Source organism: Gossypium raimondii, chromosome 2 (genome assembly GCF_025698545.1).
Source record: "Gossypium raimondii isolate GPD5lz chromosome 2, ASM2569854v1, whole genome shotgun sequence".
Taxonomy (NCBI): Eukaryota; Viridiplantae; Streptophyta; class Magnoliopsida; order Malvales; family Malvaceae; genus Gossypium; species Gossypium raimondii.
In genome coordinates this window covers 5,595,018-5,613,594 of record NC_068566.1, presented here as the reverse complement: position 1 = coordinate 5,613,594, position 18,577 = coordinate 5,595,018, and the positions used below count along the sequence as shown (strand labels likewise).

At 32.9% G+C, this 18,577-nt stretch overlaps 2 long non-coding RNA genes across 3 annotated transcripts; both read right to left on the bottom strand.

Annotated features, from left to right (window-relative positions):
• On the bottom strand, positions 1–1,284 carry LOC128034618 (uncharacterized). The gene is made up of 4 exons (XR_008190726.1): positions 999–1,284; positions 571–751; positions 370–428; positions 1–287 (listed from the first exon to the last, which is right to left on the bottom strand). It is a non-coding gene; the product is annotated as an uncharacterized LOC128034618 (long non-coding RNA).
• Positions 1,285–2,154: 870 nt separating this feature from the next.
• On the bottom strand, positions 2,155–7,586 carry LOC128035484 (uncharacterized). Of its 2 annotated transcripts, none has more exons than XR_008191931.1 (5): positions 7,038–7,586; positions 6,858–6,939; positions 6,414–6,775; positions 6,188–6,310; positions 2,155–2,442 (listed from the first exon to the last, which is right to left on the bottom strand). It is a non-coding gene; the product is annotated as an uncharacterized LOC128035484 (long non-coding RNA). The 2 variants fall into 2 exon arrangements; XR_008191932.1 differs by having other exon boundaries at positions 6,198–6,310.
• Positions 7,587–18,577: the final 10,991 nt, after the last annotated feature.

Below are 18,577 nucleotides of genomic sequence, written 5' to 3'. Positions count from 1 at the left end.
TGGGGTGGGGAGCCTTCGGGGGGTTCTCGATTCATAGCACCTACAAACTATTACATAAAATTTGGAGGATCCTAGTACTTCTGCATTACAGACATGATCTAGTGATTTCTATAAGCTCTTATGGAAACTAGACCTCCCGGGAAAAATTAAAATTACATTCTGGAGGATTTCTTGGAACTATCTACCTACGTTTGCTAACTTAAATTCTAAGAAGTTAATCGCAAATACTTGCTGCCATCGGTGTAGAGGTGAGGACGAATCAATAGATCATCTATTCCAACAATGTCCTATAACAGTTGATGTTTAGTCAAAGTTAAACTATTTGCAAGTTTTGAATAACTAGGGTCTAGAGTTTAAACAATGGCTTACTTGGATATTTGAATCTTGTACCACCCATCTGAGGAAGTTACTTTACTGTGCACTTTGGGCTATTTGGAAGGACAGAAACAGAAGGATTCATGAAAAGAAAGTCATTACAGGTAAAAACATTGCAAATTTTATTTCTAGCTATATAGGAGAACTTGAAAGGTTGGAGAAATATATATGTACAAAGAGTAAGGAAATTGTTACTTGGATAACTCCGACGAGTTCAGTCATCAAAATAAACTTTGATGGTGCTTTTGATGGCCGGAGTTTTTGATCGGCGTCAGGAGTGGTTGCTAGGGATGAGGGTGGAATAATACTCTTCACTTGTTTGAGTTTCCATGAGAGAGTAGCAATTGCCTTCGTTGCTGAAGCTTTAGCATGTCACCTGGTGGTGAGTGTGGGTGTTGATAAAGGAATGGAGCCGAGTCATTATTGAAAGGGATTCATTAACAACAGTTAAGAAATGTAAGTCTTTGGAATTTGATAAATCATTTATTGGTGTTTACATTAGAAATATTCAACAAATGAAGAATAATTTTCAAGAAATCAGCTTCAATCATGTTCCAAGATTAGCAAATGAATTTGTTCATGTTCTTGCGACAGAAAAGCTAAAAGTGGGGAAATTAATTTACCTAGAAGGGAACGTTTTTTTTTACTGTTGATACCAGAAGGGTGAGGGGAGGCCAAGAGAAACGGATTGAAAGAGGAGGGGAAGGAAATTGAATGGGGGTAAGGAGTTTTTTTCAGACGTTTGGTCTATCTGTTGGATGCTCCTTCGTTTTTTGTGAAACCGTCAATTATGAACATTGAAGACCTTTTGAGACGGGGAATAAAACAATGCATTTGATTGGGTGTAAGGGTCGGTACCTTATTGCTTCGAGATTCTTCCTGTTTTGGTTTTTGTGTAATCTCTCTGTTTTTTCTGTTTTCAATTACGGTTTCGTTTTAGTTTTTTTAGACTATGTTTTTAGACCTGTATCTGTATTGTTTAGTTTTTGTTGGTTTTTGGATCAATAAGAAAAACAAAGCCCAACTATTTATTTAAAAAAACAATACCTTCATCTATTTTTACAATTTAAGATTAACCTTATTCGAGTCCGATTTCAAGGAGCACCAAGGGTTTATTTAAAAGCGTGCACTGTGTTGAGAAAACCTTGTCGTTTTCTTGTGTGTTTTCACATGATTACAATCTAAACTGATTTTCGCGTGCTTACATATCTGTAGATTTAGATATTTAAATAGTGATTGTTTGCTATTTGAGTTCTATAAAAAAATTATGCTATTTGTTTGTTTAATTCTATCTTTTTTAATGACAATTTTGTCTTTGAAAAAGTAAAGATAATTTTGTCGGGCCAGGTTGGGCGACCCAAATTATCGCCTGCTAAAGTTGAATTTTCGAAAATAGCAATGAAATGTAAAACTTTATATAATAACTTTTTTAACATTAATTTCATAATAGTTCGTATCATATGTACTCCATTTTATTAATGTCTTTTAAAGTATTTGAATTTACGTCTTTCTAGATTTAATGCCAATTAAGTTAAAATTTAATTGATTATATAATATTTTATTTAAATTTGTAAATGTCTAAATCTTATTCAACGAGGCTTCATTTGTGTTGGTAAACACTCGTTTTGGTTCGAGTTTACCTTTTAAAAATTAGGTGTGTGATATCTATTTAATTATTTAATTTAGTATTTGTAGTAATTTTTCTTTATATTATTTTTCAGGGTTTGTAGTTTCTTCTCCTAATAATGTTAATTTTTTAAATGTTTAATTTTGCATCTCTCTTTGAAAGTACAATATACCCAACATTTGTTGGTATAAATAATTTTAATTGAAACTATATATATATATATAAATTTACTAGGTTTTTGAATGAGTTTAATAATTAAAAAAGTCTGCTACCCTAGCACGTCTCTGTTTGCCTCTCTGGCAAGTTTTTTCTTCTGGTTTTCTTCTGGCGGCGCTCATCTCCATTTATTTGAAGTGATGTCTTTAACGGAGGCTTCGAGTACAACATCCATGGAATCAGAATTTGCGGGTTTATCTCTTGATGAAGAAGAAGAAGAGATCCTGCAAGCACAAGGTGAATCAGATTTAATTAATAATGAAGAATCTCTTAGTTTGGTTGGTTGTTTTCTTACAGCCAGTATCATCCATTATCCAGCAATGAAAAGCACAATGGCTAATCTTTGGCATCCGGTCAAGGGTGTTCAAATTAGAGATCTGGGGGAAAAAAGGTACTTGTTTAAGTTTTTCCATGTTATTGACATGGAAAGAGTTATTAAATGGGCTCATTGGACATTCATTAATCATCTACTAATTTTACACAAGTTACAAGGGGGGAAGATCCACTAAAAGTTCTTCTAACCTCATCACCTTTTTGGGTTCAAATACATGATGTGCCTATTGGGTTTTATTCTGATAAATTAGCAATGCAGTTAGGGAATTTTATTGGAATTTTTCAAGAATACGATGGATCTAGTTAGGGGAAAGAAAATATGAATTTCATGAGGATAAGAGTTCAAGTTGACGTTCAGCACCCTATCAAAAGGAAAAAGCAGGTTATGTTTAAAAACAAGTGCTCTTATGTTAGATTTAAGTACGAAAGATTGACTCTTTTTTGTTTCTACTGTGGCCGTCTTGGGACATAATGACTCCTTTTGTGAGGAAAAAATGGAGGCAGGGGTTGAAGTTGATGTGATGGGATGGGATTTATCTCTGCGTGCACAATCAAGAAGAGCCCAAGCAATGAGGAGTGTATGGTTACGGGAGGAAGGAGGTTCTGGGGGAGGAATGAGTGGAGGAAATAATGAAAGGGGAAACGTAGGAACTTTTAGGGGAAGTGTTGATCCTATTTTAGGTTTTAATCTGGAAGGTAATGGGTTCTCCTCACAAATAGAAAGGGTTAGACCTTTAAATGATTATAGTCAAATGGCTATAGAACAGGAGTTGGAGAATGAGATGATTATTGGAGAAGAGGGAAAAAAGAGAGGGAGAAAGGATATTGAGAATAGTAGGGAGATGGAAAGGAGAGATAGGAAAGTACAAGGATTCAATCATTTATTATCGGCGGATGTCAAGAGGCAAGCCGATCGATCGCAATGAAAATACTAAGTTGGAATGTCTGAGGTTTGGGGAATCCTCGAACAGTTCATCGACTTTGGCACTCGCTGAAGAAACACTATCCCCAAGTGATCTTCTTAATGGAGACAAAATAAACAAAAAAGAATGGAAAAAATTCGAAGAAGTTGTGGATTTCACTTTGGAATTGATGTGGATTCAATTGGATCTATAGGAGGACTTTGTTTAGCATGGAGAGGGAACACTAGTATTGCACTACAGAGTTTTTCAAATAGACATATTGATGTGATCATTGAGGAAGAATGAGATGGAGAAAAGTGGAGATTTACAGGTTTTTATGGTTCCCCTTATTCATATGATAGGGAGGAATCATGGAACTTGTTGCGACAATTAAGAAACCAGGGAGATGACCCATGGCTGGTTTGTGGGGATTTTAATGAAATCTTATATAGTTTCGAGAAGAAAGGTGGTCTACCTAGAGAAGAAAGAAGAATGGAAGCATTTCGGAAGGCCTTGGAAGATTGTTGTTTAGTGGATTTGGGTTATTCAGGTAGGAGGTTTACGTGGGAGAAGGGAAATCTGCCAGAAACTAATATCCAAGAAAGATTAGACAGAAGAGTAGCAATAGAACGATGGAGTGATTTATTTCCAAATTTTATTATTCAACACCTCCCTCATTCTTTCTCAGACCATTGTCCACTTCTCATTGATACGGATCAGAGAGTTAAAAGGATAGCAGATCAGAGGTTCAGGTTTGAAGCATGGTGGATTTTGGAATATACTTTCTTGGATGAGACTAAAAGTATTTGGGAAAACTCAACAGGAGACCTTATGCAGAAGCTGGAAAATTTAAAACGAGGGTTACAAAGGTGGAGTGTCCAGTTCCAACAGAATAAAAGGATGACAAAGGAGGTCTTATTGTCAAAATTAGAAACGTTGCTTGATGCAGATAGAAGTGAAGAGAACTTGACAGAGATTATTGACACAAAAATCCATCTGAACTTAGAAATTGAAAAGGATGAAAGCTATTGGGAATAGAGGGCCAGAATTAATTGGTTAAAAATGGGAGACAGAAATACAAGTTTCTTTCATAAACAAGCATCGCAACGAAGGAAGCAAAACAGAATCCACAAGTTGCAGGGTGAAGATGGCAGGGCAACTGAAGAATGGAAGGATATGGAGGAAATTGCCAGATCGTACTTTTTACGATTGTTTTCAACAGGAGGGCAACATAACTTTGAGAATATCTTGATAGGTATTAGAAGGTGTATTTCTGAGGAAGATAACATTAAACTGAATGCAAGGTTCACAAAGGAGGAAATTCGGGAAGCTCTTTCAGGAATGGGGCCTACAAAAGCACCGGGAGAGGATGGTTTCTCAGCCTTATTCTATCAAAAGTGTTGGTCAATTGTTGGGGATGACATCTCCAATTTTTTTCTCCAAAGATTAAACGAAGGTATGGAGTTCCAATCAATTAATAAAACAAATATTGTGCTCATCCCAAAAATCCAAAATCCCTCAAGCGTTACCCATTTTAGACCTATTAGTTTATGTAATGTGATTTACAAACTGATTGCTAAAGTCATTGCGAATAGGCTACGAGGGTTAATTCATAAATGTATTGATTTAGCTCAGAGTGCTTTTGTTCCAGGAAGGCTAATTTCTGATAATGTGTTACTTGCTTATGAAATTCTACACACTTTGAAACTGAAGAGATTGGGGAAAAAAGGATTCATGGCTCTTAAACTGGACATGAGTAAGGCATATGATAGGGTTGAATGGGAGTTTGTTAGAGGAGTAATGGAAAAAATGGGTTTTGACCCAGGATGGATTGATTTAGTACTGACTTGTGTCTCTTCAGTCTCTTACTCTGTGAGTTTCAATGGAAATATCGGCCAAACGTTTCTCCCATCGAGAGGTCTTAGGCAAGGGGATCCTCTAAGTCCATTTTTATTCCTTATTTGTGGAGAAGGACTCTCAAGTCTAATGAGGTTAGCAGAAGAGGAAAATGTTTTAAAAGGTGTTAAAGTAAGTCGAAGATGGCCGACTATCTCCCATTTATTATTTACAGATGATTGTATTTTATTTGCTGAAGCTACGGATAGGGGAGCACATTCATTAAAACAAATACTGCAAGAATACGAGACAAGTTCTGGGCAGCGTGTGAATTTTGAAAAATCGACTTTTTTCTTCAGTACTAATACAAATGAGAGTGAAAGGAGTGTTGTTTCACAGATCCTTGGAGTCAGAAGAGCTAATGATTTTGAGCAATATCTAGGACTTCCTAGTATGGTGGGGAAAAGAAAGAGATTATCTTTTCAAAACTTGAAAGATAGACTCAAGCAAAAAATCAACAGTTGGAGTATTAGATATCTCTCACAAGGAGGAAAGGAAGTGTTTATCAAGGCAGTTCTACAAGCTATCCCAACATACTCGATGGCTTGTTTCCTACTCCCTAAGACGCTCTGTACAGATTTGGATAGAATAATAGCCAACTTCTGGTGGCAAAAGAGACTTAATAAAAAAGGTATCCACTGGTGCACTTGGAAGGATTTATGTCTATTAAAAGAATATGGTGGTCTCGGTTTTCGTGATTTTGCTAAATTTAACGTTGCATTATTAGCGAAGCAGGGATGACGTCTTATTAATTATCCGAATTATTTATTGGCTCGTGTTTTGAAAGCAAAGTATTTTTCCAATTCAGATTTCTATAAAGCTCAGTTGGGGAATCTACCTTCTTTTACCTGGAAAAGTATATGGGCTGCGAGAGGACTTCTTAATAATGGACGCTGTTGGAGGGTGGGGAGAGGTGATCAAATTTCCATACGGAGAGATTCATGGATACCGGGGATTGCAGCTGACAAAATCACGATTCAAGAAGACAATGACAATGTTGAATTAGTCTCAGATTTAGTTGAGCCAATTAGCAGGAGCTGGAGAAGCAGAGCGATAAGAAATACCTTTCAACCAGATGTTGCGGAGCAAATATTAAAAATCCCTCTTGAGGAGACAGAACAAGAAGATCTTCAAGTTTGGAGAGGAGAACCGACAGGGGAGTTCTCGGTGAGGAGTGCCTATAAACTATTACATGGTTCTAATCTGGATCCTAATGATTTATTATTACAGACCGAGACAAAAACTTTTTACAACAAATTATGGAAGTTACATATCCCTACAAAAATTTAGATGACAATTTGGAGGATTTCTTGGGATTTTATCCCTTCCTTTGTCAATCTCAAAATAAAGAGGGTAGTGATAAACACTCTTTGCCCCAGGTGCGGTTCTGCTGAAGAAAATAGCTGGCATATTTTTATTGAGTGCCCTAGATCAATGGAAGTTTGGAATCAGTTAGATTTATCGTGGGTGCTGAATCAGAGTATACATAACATGTGGGGATAGCTTACCTGGGTTTTTGATCGAGGTAATGAAGAGCAGCTTCAACTTTTTTGCTGTAGCCTTTGGTTCATTTGGTTTAGCAGAAATCATCTCGTTTATGGAAAAAGACTCATGTCAGGATCAAAAATAGCAAGGAAAATCAGTGTCTATATTACAGAACTTGCAGTAACAAAAGTAAGAAATCTTACTCTCCATTCATCTGGCAATCTCCAACAGATATACAAAAAGGGATGGACCTCCATTCATTTCGATGCAGCTTACGAACGCCTGGGGTTTAGATCAGCTTCCGGTATAATAGTACGGAACGAGAACAAAGAGATTCTTGCATCACAGGCAGTCATTCACTCCAACATCGCAGATCCATTCACAGTAGAGGCATATGCAGGATTACAGGTAATAAAATTAGGGATTAGACTGGGAGTCAATAAATTAACCGTTTTAGGAGACTCCAAAACTGTTATCAAGAAATGCCAAAGCTTCTTCTCAGATAAATCAGTCATTGGAGCAATTATCACAGATATCCAAAGTCTAAAAAACAGGTTCCAGGAGATCGAGTTTACTTTCATTCCCAAAGAACAGAATATTTATGCCCATACTATAGCAAATGAGGCTCTTAGAAGAGGAGAAAGTTTTTACCTGGAGAAGGAAGTCCCAGAAGCGGTTCGGAGAACGGTAGGAAATCTTTGGCCATATCCTCCAGATTGAAGAAAGGGGAAAGTTTTTCATTAAAGGATAGCAGAGACAAAGCAATAAATTGGTAACCTACTATCTTTATGACTGGACGGTGGATTTGAAAAGACGATAATTAATGGTGTCCAGCTTTTTTGATTTGACTGGTATAGGATGAGCTTTATTTTCAAAATTTTGTTTATTTTGGTCATGATGGGCTTGTTGAAGCCCGATTTGTTTTCTTTCCTTAGTCCTTTTTTTGTAGTGGCTTTTAGCCCAATTCTCTTTTTTACATATGATATAAATCCAGTCAGAATTATTCCAAAAAAAATTTTACTAGGTTTTTAGATATTTATTCATTATTTGAATTTATATTGATTTATGTTCCTCTATCCAAATTCATTATTCATATAACTTTATTTATACAGATAATGAATTTGAATGTATATAAACTTACATATTTAATTATTTTTAATTTTTATATTTTTCAAAATTATTGAACCAATAAATTGAAATATTTAACAGATACCACTCTTTAAAATGGATGCAATTTTTTAGAAAAAAACATAATAAAAAAATATATAAATTCAAATTAAGAAAATTACAATATCCAATCCCTAGTTAATTTTGGGCGAAAATACTAATAAAATTGTAACTTGTAATTTTGTGCCTTGGGCTTTGGTTTAAGCAGGCTCTCTCTGATGAGTTGTATTTGCCTCAAATTAAGCATAAGGATCCATCCAATTTTTTGTGGTGCAAAATTGAGAAATTGTATGGGCTTCTCCAGTCCATCTTTTACAAGGAGCCAAATGGGCCAACAGAAATCAATATGCTTTTCCAAAGCAATATTTAGGCTCCATATATCAGTGAGAAAATCTTACAAATTGCACAAAACATCATTTTCTTTTAGACGAGATAAATTCTAGCAAATTTCTAAACTGCTTCATCAACACGCTATTTCACCTTTTTTGTTTTCTTTTTTAGTTTCAACTTGATAAAATATTCTTGTGATCATCATGAGTCTTTGTCTAAATATTCCACTAAATTCATGTAATTTATATAATTATATTGGTTAAATGCTCAAATTGGGCCTAACCTTTCAAGGGTTGTTCACATACTGAAAGCTAAACTTTTGAAAGTGGTTAAATCTTTCAAAATACCATTTTTTTTTAAAGTGCTCAAATAAAAACTAAACATTTTTTAAAGTACTCAAATAAGGGCTTCTCAAGTATCGTATATCGTGTCACAAATTATGTTTTTATTATTTTCTTTTATCTTCAAGCAATGTCAAATTCAATTGTTATTTATTTTATTCTAAATAAGTTAGAATTTACCTAGTTTTTACTTAAATTAGACTGAATCGTGTAAAATCTTTATTTGAACATTTTTATAAAGGTTAGGCTCTTATATAAGCATTTAAAAAGTTTTGACCCTTATGTTAACAATTCTTGGATGGTTGGACCTTAATTTGAACATTTAACCAATTATATTTAGAATATCAAATTTTAAGCAAGATAAGTGTTTATGCTACTCCTATTTGTTCTTTAAGTAGGGTTAATTCTACCCAACCTCCTCAAATTATATTCAGCTTTTAAATTGATTTTAAAATTTAAAATATTTTAATTAAATCTTTCAAATACCAATATCATATTAATTAAGCTTTTAACCTAATCAGGTGGTAAATATTAACTCAAATTTGATTTAAAAGACATCAATCAATTTTAAACACATGTGAACCTACCGCATAAGCAATTTGGATTAGATGTGTTAAAATAATAATAGCCCTAAATAAATTTTAATGGTACATTTTTTTTAAACACTTCAAATTCAAGTTGTCCATATAGTACGCATAAACATGTTTAAGTTTTAATCTATGTGTTTTAAATGTACTTCACATAAGATTTGAGTTGACATTTAGGATATGCTTGGTTTGGTAGAAAAGTGGAGAGATAAGAGGAGGGAGTGGAAAAGTGAAAAGAAATAAAAAGTTGAGTGTGCTTGCTAAGAAAGAAAAATGAGGGGAAGGAAAATAGGAGAGATCATTTTTCACCCAAATCAATAAAAACTAATCCTTCCAAATTGAGTGATGAGAGGAGAGATAATGAGAAAGATGTGTATATTAGTTCAAAATAATGCATTTTTCAATTTTTTTTTTCGTTTTAATTTTTTCAACTCTACTAAGCAATGGAGGGAAAGAAAATTACTTTTTTTCTTCTTTCTTTCCATTTTCCCATATTTCCTACTAAGCACACATATGGAAAGAAAAATTATATTTTTTATCCTTCTAGTTTTCTACCCTTTTAATTTTCCTTCCTTCCAATTTTCTTTTCACTCTACCAAGCAAAGCCTTAACGTCCAAATCGATAACTAGGCTAATAGGACCTAATTAATACTAAAAATTCTATCACATGCATATACGTGTGAAAATCACGTATTTAAGACACATGTTTGCATTTAAAAATAACATAAAATTAATAATGAAACGTAATGTTTGAAAATAATAGTAACAACACATGCAATATTTACAAAAGTAAAATGATAAATTAGTTTAAATTGTGAGTAAATAAAATTTAAATAGGTAAATACATCATATTAAGAATATTAAATGCACTTCAATTGTTTATCATTGTATTGTATTTTTTCTTGAGTTAGTATTGAGTTGACTTGTAACACCAACTCAATCTACGTTATTATCAATGTATACAAACAATGTGGGTAAAACAATTTGTATAATAATATTGAAATGTATAAAATTATTAACATAAAACTTTGGTTCAAGTAGTAAAGAAAAGACTTTATAAATACTAGTGGCAAAGGCTCAAATCTCATCACATGCAAAAAAAAATTTTATTGGTTTTATTAGATATATAAAATGACAAAACTACACTAGTAATGATATAAAGGATAAACTACACCCGAAGTCATTAAACTATTAATAAGTTTATATTATGGTCACTCAACTTCAAAAAGTTACAAAATGGTCATTGAACTATTCAAAAGTTTTCATTTAAGTCACTGAGTTGTTAAAATCGTTATTGTACGGCTTCTTTGTTCGCACTGCTTGCACCAATCGAAAGCTCTCTTTCCCTTTCTCTTCTACAGCCCAATTTTTTTTTCATAAAACAACTTTGAACGTTACGAATCTATGAACCACAACCCAAACCATTTTCTTCTCTAATCTCTAACACTAACTGTTAGATCGACTTGGATCTAAGATATGTTCTTCTACTCGTTGATGGGTACTGATCTACTGTACCGAGTGTTGAGTCATCTCTTAGATCTTGCTACCCAGGTTTTTAAGAAAAAAAATTAATAGCCTAGTGACCATAAAATTTATATTATGGTCACTCATCTTCAAAAAGTTACAAAATGGTCATTGAACTATTCAAAAGTTTTCATTTAAGTCACTGAGTTGTTAAAATCGTTATTGTACGGCTTCTTTGTTCGCACTGCTTGCACCAATCGAAAGCTCTCTTTCCCTTTCTCTTCTACAGCCCAATTTTTTTTTTCATAAAACAACTTTGAACGTTACGAATCTATGAACCACAACCCAAACCATTTTCTTCTCTAATCTCTAACACTAACTGTTAGATCGACTTGGATCTAAGATATGTTCTTCTACTCGTTGATGGGTACTGATCTACTGTACCGAGTGTTGAGTCATCTCTTAGATCTTGCTACCCAGGTTTTTAAGAAAAAAAATTAATAGCCTAGTGACTTAAATAAAAACTTTTGAATAGTTCAGTGACTTCAATGAAAACTTTCAAATAGTTCAATGACCATTTTGTAACTTTTTAAAATTAAGTGACCGAAACGTAAACTTACTTATAGTTCAGTGACATTGAGTATAGTTTATCCTAATATAAATTATTTTATACATAGAAGGGTATTTTATAAGTTCATTAACCGAGCTAATGATTAGTTGACCCATGATACCAATTTAATTAAGTGTTTAAATATCAATATAAATAATCCTAACCAAAAACTTAATTAACATAATAATAATTTAAAAACTCAATTAAAACATTTTAAATTTAAAAAATTAATTAACCATAATTTGCAACGTTTAGTTATAAGCATTATTAAATATTAAAATATGAACAATAAGCAATTGTAAGCATATTTAAATGTGTCCTATGATCTTTGCTATAAGTATATAATTGGAGTCAACTAGAATCCATGTTACTTTCCAAGTTACAGCAAAAGCAAAGCAATAGTGGGAGTGGAAATGTGGGGGCAGGCAAGGCGACCCCATCTGGATCCTTCTTTGATGTTCGATAGCAACCTCTGGGGGTGTACAATGCGACAACCTCTTCCCATCCCATGTGGAAACGTATACCACTTGTAATCTTCTATTTTGGGCGACCATTATCATTTAAAGTAAAAACCCAGAAATTTTGTTAAAGTGAAAATGTACCAACCACCAAATTTTCTTACAAAAGTCGCATACCACACCTTTCCTTATCAGCTCGTGCTGTATTTACTGTATTCTCAAATCTCCTAGTTTTCCATGGTTTTCAACTTTTCAACTAGAATTTGATTGATTGAAACATATATGGGATTCTTCAAGTATTTTGAAGAAGTTTCTACTTTTTAAGTTATAGTTATTACATACCACAAATGAATAAATTGGATTGTTATATTTGAATAAGAAATTTATATTTAATTTCAAATTCGAACTGATTATTTTTTTCAAAAAGAGAATATTTTATTTCGTATAAAAGATCTACGAGAATCGATCTACAACTCTTAACTCTTTTGTACATGCTTAAAAAGAAAATAAATGGAGTCATGGACAACCATCATCATTCAGTATAAACCAAAATGGGGATGGAGGTTTTTAAACTCAACCTTTTGGTTCCTTTCCACCATCCATCTACTACTTTACTAATTCACCAATGATACAATAAACTCTTTTCTTCTATTCTTCAAATGTTCAAAATCATCCCATGTTGACATTATTTTCCATTTTCTCGTTTCAAATGATCTTTCTAGTTCATGAAACGCACATCACTTTTGTTTTGTTAAATCCCATAATGAAAAGGATCAAAATTTCCACCATAACCCTACTATATGTAAAGGCTTTAGGCCTTCACTTAAGAAGCATTCTAAATTTGTTCTCTGTTCTCATTATATTTTGGGGAAACTTTTAATTAATGTTTCCATTAGTTTGTACATTTTTTTAAGATGGTGAAGTTATCATCTAATTATGGTTCCTGAGGACATAAGTAATTTGTTGACCCTCATAAATTTGATGTTTCTCACCTTTAGTTATTTCATTTGCATCAATTGATTTTTTATCACATTTTAATATTCAATAGTTATTTGTCAAGTAAATTAGTCACATTTGAGTATTTCCAATTTGATATTGGTGTTCAGTATTAAGTTACATTTGTCTAGGATATAACTCGGTATCTCCCAACAATTGGTATCAAAGCCTCGAAGAAGAAGTTTTAATTTTCTCAGTATGCTTTATGGTTGCAATTATCCGATCTTTCACATCTAGAAAAGAAATTTTCATTATTGAAGATAATCCTTAATGGCTTTGTTGCTAGATAGAAGTGTTGCTGTGTAAAAGTACATGTTCAGGAAAAGTTTTAGCTAGGAAAGACTTGACATTTAAGAGTGTCTTTTGACCTACCTCCCCGTCTCGAGAACTTACCTATTCCAGTATCAAGTTGTTAGATGGAACCAAGCATTTCAGCATGTGGCAAAGTGAGGTACTAGATGCTTTGTTTCAGCGGAGTTTAGACAACACCATTGAAGAAGAAAAACTCGAAGCTATGGAGGAGAAAGAATGGAATACCATCAATCGCTTGACATGTGGTACGATTTGATCTTATCTTTCTAGAGAATAGAAGTACAAATTCAAGAAAGAAACTTCAACATATACGTTATGTAAAGCATTGGAGGATAAACTCCTAAAAAAAGAGTTTTCAGAATAATCTTTACATGAATAAAAGGTTGTTTGGGTTTAATTATTAACCAAACATCATTATGAATGAACCCATCACAACTTTTAATCAATTAGTGGCAAACTTATTGAGCTTGGAGGCAATCTTTAAAGTGTTGGAAAAATTCGGTTTAGAAAATGGTTTTTTGTCACAGCAGAAAATTAAAATTTTGAAAACTGAGTCAGTTTGTGATATTTATAGCAATAAACTTTTTCTCGAAAAATACTTGTGCTTTGTGAGAGGTGAATCCTGGACGTTCCTGGCTTTTAACTAAACGACCTTCTCTGCTATTCTTGTACCACGAATTGCTTCGAGTGTGGGCTCGAACAATCATAAACCAAACAAAAAATAAAAAAACAATTTATTAATTTTAGTAGGAAATTAATTCTCACTACTTTCTAGCAGAATAATAATATTTGAAACTTATGTTAAACATATGAAAATAGTTCTACTAATACCATCTAATTATAGGGAGAGATAAAAAAATCTTGGTTGAATTAATAAAAATAAAAATAATATTTATTTAATAGAAAACAATATTATACTCTAAGTAGAATAGAATGGGTAGAACACCTTAGTAAATAATACTAGGGATGCCATCATTCTCTCTTATGATGAGGGGATTTGTGCTTCTCATGTACTGGGTTCAATTATATGTGGTTCTTGAACTTTTAACCTAACATTTTATAATTTAATTCAACCCAATACATTTTTTATTTCCAAAATAAATATTATTTGTTTAATTAATTTAATTAGATAAATTAATTTTCTAAATAAAATAGTTTTCTCAACCCAATTCTCATTACATTAAAGTCATGACAATTTTACCGTAAAAGAATCTATGAGAAAATATATTTAATTTCCATATTCAACGGATTTACAATGACTAATTAATTTAATTCTATTTTCGAACTTCAATTATTTAATTAATTAAATAATAATTTTAAAAACTTGAATTAATTCTCAAGTCATTTCAATAATTAGTGAGAAAACACATTCATTGGTGAATGTGACTCATGTCTCTAACTTCATCATTTCTATCCAATTATATTCATTTGGTCTACATGTAATTCATCTCTGGTTTCAACTAATTAGCGGAGGGACCGATTTGACATATGTAATTAAGAATCAAATAATTTATAATTAAGTTTTAGCTTTTCGCCTATTAAATAGAAACTTATTTAGTCACGAAGTCATTCCACTATAATATTGTGAATGAGATCTACCTAGTTACATACCATTACGAAAGCTACTCAATCAGTGCTCGTCCAATGACCTTGTCATCAGTGTGTTACCCTCATAGTATACCTTTAATCTTTTTGGGATAAATCCATTCTCTCAATATGATCCTATTTTATCTCATGATAACTATTACATGTTCCTTCATGAAAAGTCAATTGCTATCAAATAGTAATTAAGTTATTTATCACAAAGACAAACGGCCCATGGCCATGTTTACATGTCATCTATCATGTAATGCCTATTAGAGGATATCATTTACCCATTAATTGGGCTATGAATTCCACTATTGTGAATGATGCTACATACTGCAAAAGTTGTATACCCAATGCACCAGCTTTTGGTTCCTAATCTATTTGAACTTAGGTTTTTGCTTACATTGAAGTATACGAGTCACGCATACATAGTCTATCATCCATTCAGGATTAAAGTATGTCACATTGTGAATGTCACAAGTGAATAAATACATAAACGAATTTAGGATCTATTCTACTTGAGTCATGTTTGATGTATTGTCAGTCCAATTAGTTACATCTATGTATATATCTTTTAGGAGTCATCTACTTCAATGCCCAAAACAAAGCATCTCCCCAATTGGACTTCATAGATGAAATACTAGTCTTTAAATTGGTTTTCTCATTTCCAATTAGACTAAGACATGTTTAGTTTCATCTACTAATATAAGCTATCTTTTCGTATTACGATTCGACCACATAATATTGCTTACTATTAGTTAAATATTAAATAACCAGTGAGGCAATATTTGCTTCTATTTTGCTTGTGCGTGCAAAAACATTGAGGACAATATCAAAGGGTATTAATGTAATTAATGGATATTATTAAGCCAATTTTTTCAAAAAATACAAGTATACAAAACGAATATACTACACTTAGGGCACTAGATCCAACATAAAGATGAATATTTTCCTTTAATGTTGATATCACCTCTTCCTAATGAATTTAAATATTTTAAAACAAATTTAATTCGTGGAAAGGATAAGTTAATCTTTAATGAAATAATTGGTGCTCTGTATAATTATGAGCTCAATAAGGAAAATAGAAAAGGAAGTTATAACAATGTAGTAGAGGCGGTGGCAGTAAGAGGTTGTTCGAAAAGTCAAAATCTAAAAAGGAGAGGTAGATCACGGTCAAAAGCCAAAGTTGAAAAAGATAAATGTGTCTTTTGTCATGAGAAAGGTTATTGGAAGAAAGACTATCCCAAGCTATATAAGAAAGATATGAATGCACTACATGCATGTGTTCAAAACGAGATACTAGTGACTTTAAAATATCATTGGTAGTTTCACTTATTGGAAAAACATCCGGTTAGGAAACGATTTTCTTGCATAGTGAAAAATTAAAATTTTGAAAATCGAGACGATTTTTTATATTTATAGAAATAAACCCTTTACCGAAATCACACATATCTTTCGGCTAGACAGATCATATTGTTTCTGAATTACAACCGAACGACTTTCTCTGTTATTCTCATACCACGAACTGCTTCAAATGCGGGCTTGAACGAATTCGAATCAAACACAGGACTAGAACTGTTTTTTTTACTTTTAGTAGGAAAGCAAAATTCTCTATTTAATAGAAACCAGTAGAATTGTTATTTCAGAAAATAGAATTTATACTTAGAAAATAAATTCTCACTATTTTTGGGCAGGATAATAATATCTATAACACCCCAAACCCTGCCTAGACATTATGGCTAGATCTGGTGATGCTACGTAAAACAATTGTAAATCCAATTTTCGTATATTTTGAAAAAAAAATATCGTAAACTTTTGTTACTTAAAAACCCATTTTATTGGAAAACTTATTTGACATAACTATTTAATTGAAAACGTTGTTTGTTTATATTTTCTAAATAAAACAAATGCTTTGCAACAAAATTCCTTAGATCATTATATTTTGGAAAACCAAGTTTGTTTTCTCGAAATTGATTATTTGCCGAAAAAAAGACATTTTCGATAAATCATTTTAACAATATCATGCAAAAATCGAAATTAAATCCCCAAAACCAAAACAGTCCCAAAACATTCAAAACAATCCAAATTTTACAAAACACTTAAACCCATTTAAAAATAGTTAAAAATAACGAAATACTAATAAAACTGAGCTCCCGTCGCACTGACTCGCCGAAGTCTGTGAATTACCTAAAAGTGATAGACAAACAGAGAATGAGTTTTTGAAACTCAGTGTATATCGAATAATATAAAGCAATTAGATGCATATTAGACAAATTTATCAGAAACCGATTTATAACAGAACAGAACAGGTGTGACATATAAACCTACCCCCAACTGCTACACACCATCTTCGACCATCCCAACACACCATATGGGTATAAAACACCCATCTATCCCTACACACCACTTAGTGTCAATAGGACCATTTACAGAATAGTTGCAGCTAAGCTGCCGGATCAATAGGTGATTTATTGTTTTTTTACAGAATCACATCCTCCACATGTTATTTACAACCCAACCCAGTTGCAGATACAGAAAATAATAAATGTCATACATATTCAGTGCAGGAATTATAAATGCTATAGATTTACAAGCACACATATCAGTTATAAATCATAAACTTAACATAAATTTTTGGGTTTATTTATCAATCGACATTATACTAACAGATGTCCAGATTTTATTTTTTACAGTATATTTACTCACATTCCAACCCTATGGATGGCCCACGGTCGATCAGGACTTCGCGTACGGCCATAGGAAAAATTTTAAAGTTTTGGGTCCACACACCCATGTGGCTCATACGACCCAAATGGCCAGCCAATGTGACCCACACGCCCGTGTGGCCCACATGCCTGTGTGGTCCAAATGATCCAAATGGCAGAAACTATGTGATACAGTCCAGTACACGGCCTGTCACACTATCGTGTGTCGCACATGGCCTACCACACGGCCTGGCACACGGTTGTTTGGCATCAACAGTGTTGTTTTTCGGCTTTCATCGTTCGCTGATTTTTTAGTTTCTCGTTACACGCCTGATATTCTTTAGAAAGAAACCCAAACATGAGCAATCCCACACCTAAATCACCAATTAATACAACCGGTTTTAGTAATGATTCGTGAAACTCTAATAATTAATCGACTACAATCAAATTAAAACAACCCTTCAAAATACATCCACACACTTACCATTTGAACGAACAACTCCTACGCAAACCTTAAGTCGCTAGAGGGTCGCCCACTGTTTCTTGTACTACTATTAAAACAAACACATCAGAATCAAAACAATACCCACTATATTGATTTAACGCAACCCAACGCCCAACACGACTACAAATAGCACATAAAAATACTGAACTTAAATATCTTACCCTTAGATTCACAGTCAAAGAAATGTGAACTATTTCCTCAAGAATTAACAACAGCCCAAACGATTAAAGGAAAAAATTTAAAGGACAAGGAACGAACAAAAAGAAAAAGAAAGAAAAAGAGAAACAAAACAAGATCAATTAAGAGGAATTGAGATTGGCGGCATGGATTTGGGGGAATAAGGGAAACAGACGTGGAAGAGAACCAAAAAATTTGGGAGCAACCCCTTTATCTTTTAGTAAAACAAAAGTAAAAATAAAAGAAATAATAATAACAATATTATCCCTTTTTTATTATAAAACTATTTATTATTAAATCAAAATCGAATCCAACTACTTACTAACTCCCAAATCTCATCCACATCCAACATATTTCCTATAGTTAAATTTAACTCAACTTCTATCAGTTGAACAACATAAAAGAAATTCGCAAAAAATGCTTTCTCAAGGATTCGAACACAAGACCTCAAACACACTAATAAAGCACTTAGCCACAGATACAAAGACTTAATTATAACGAATT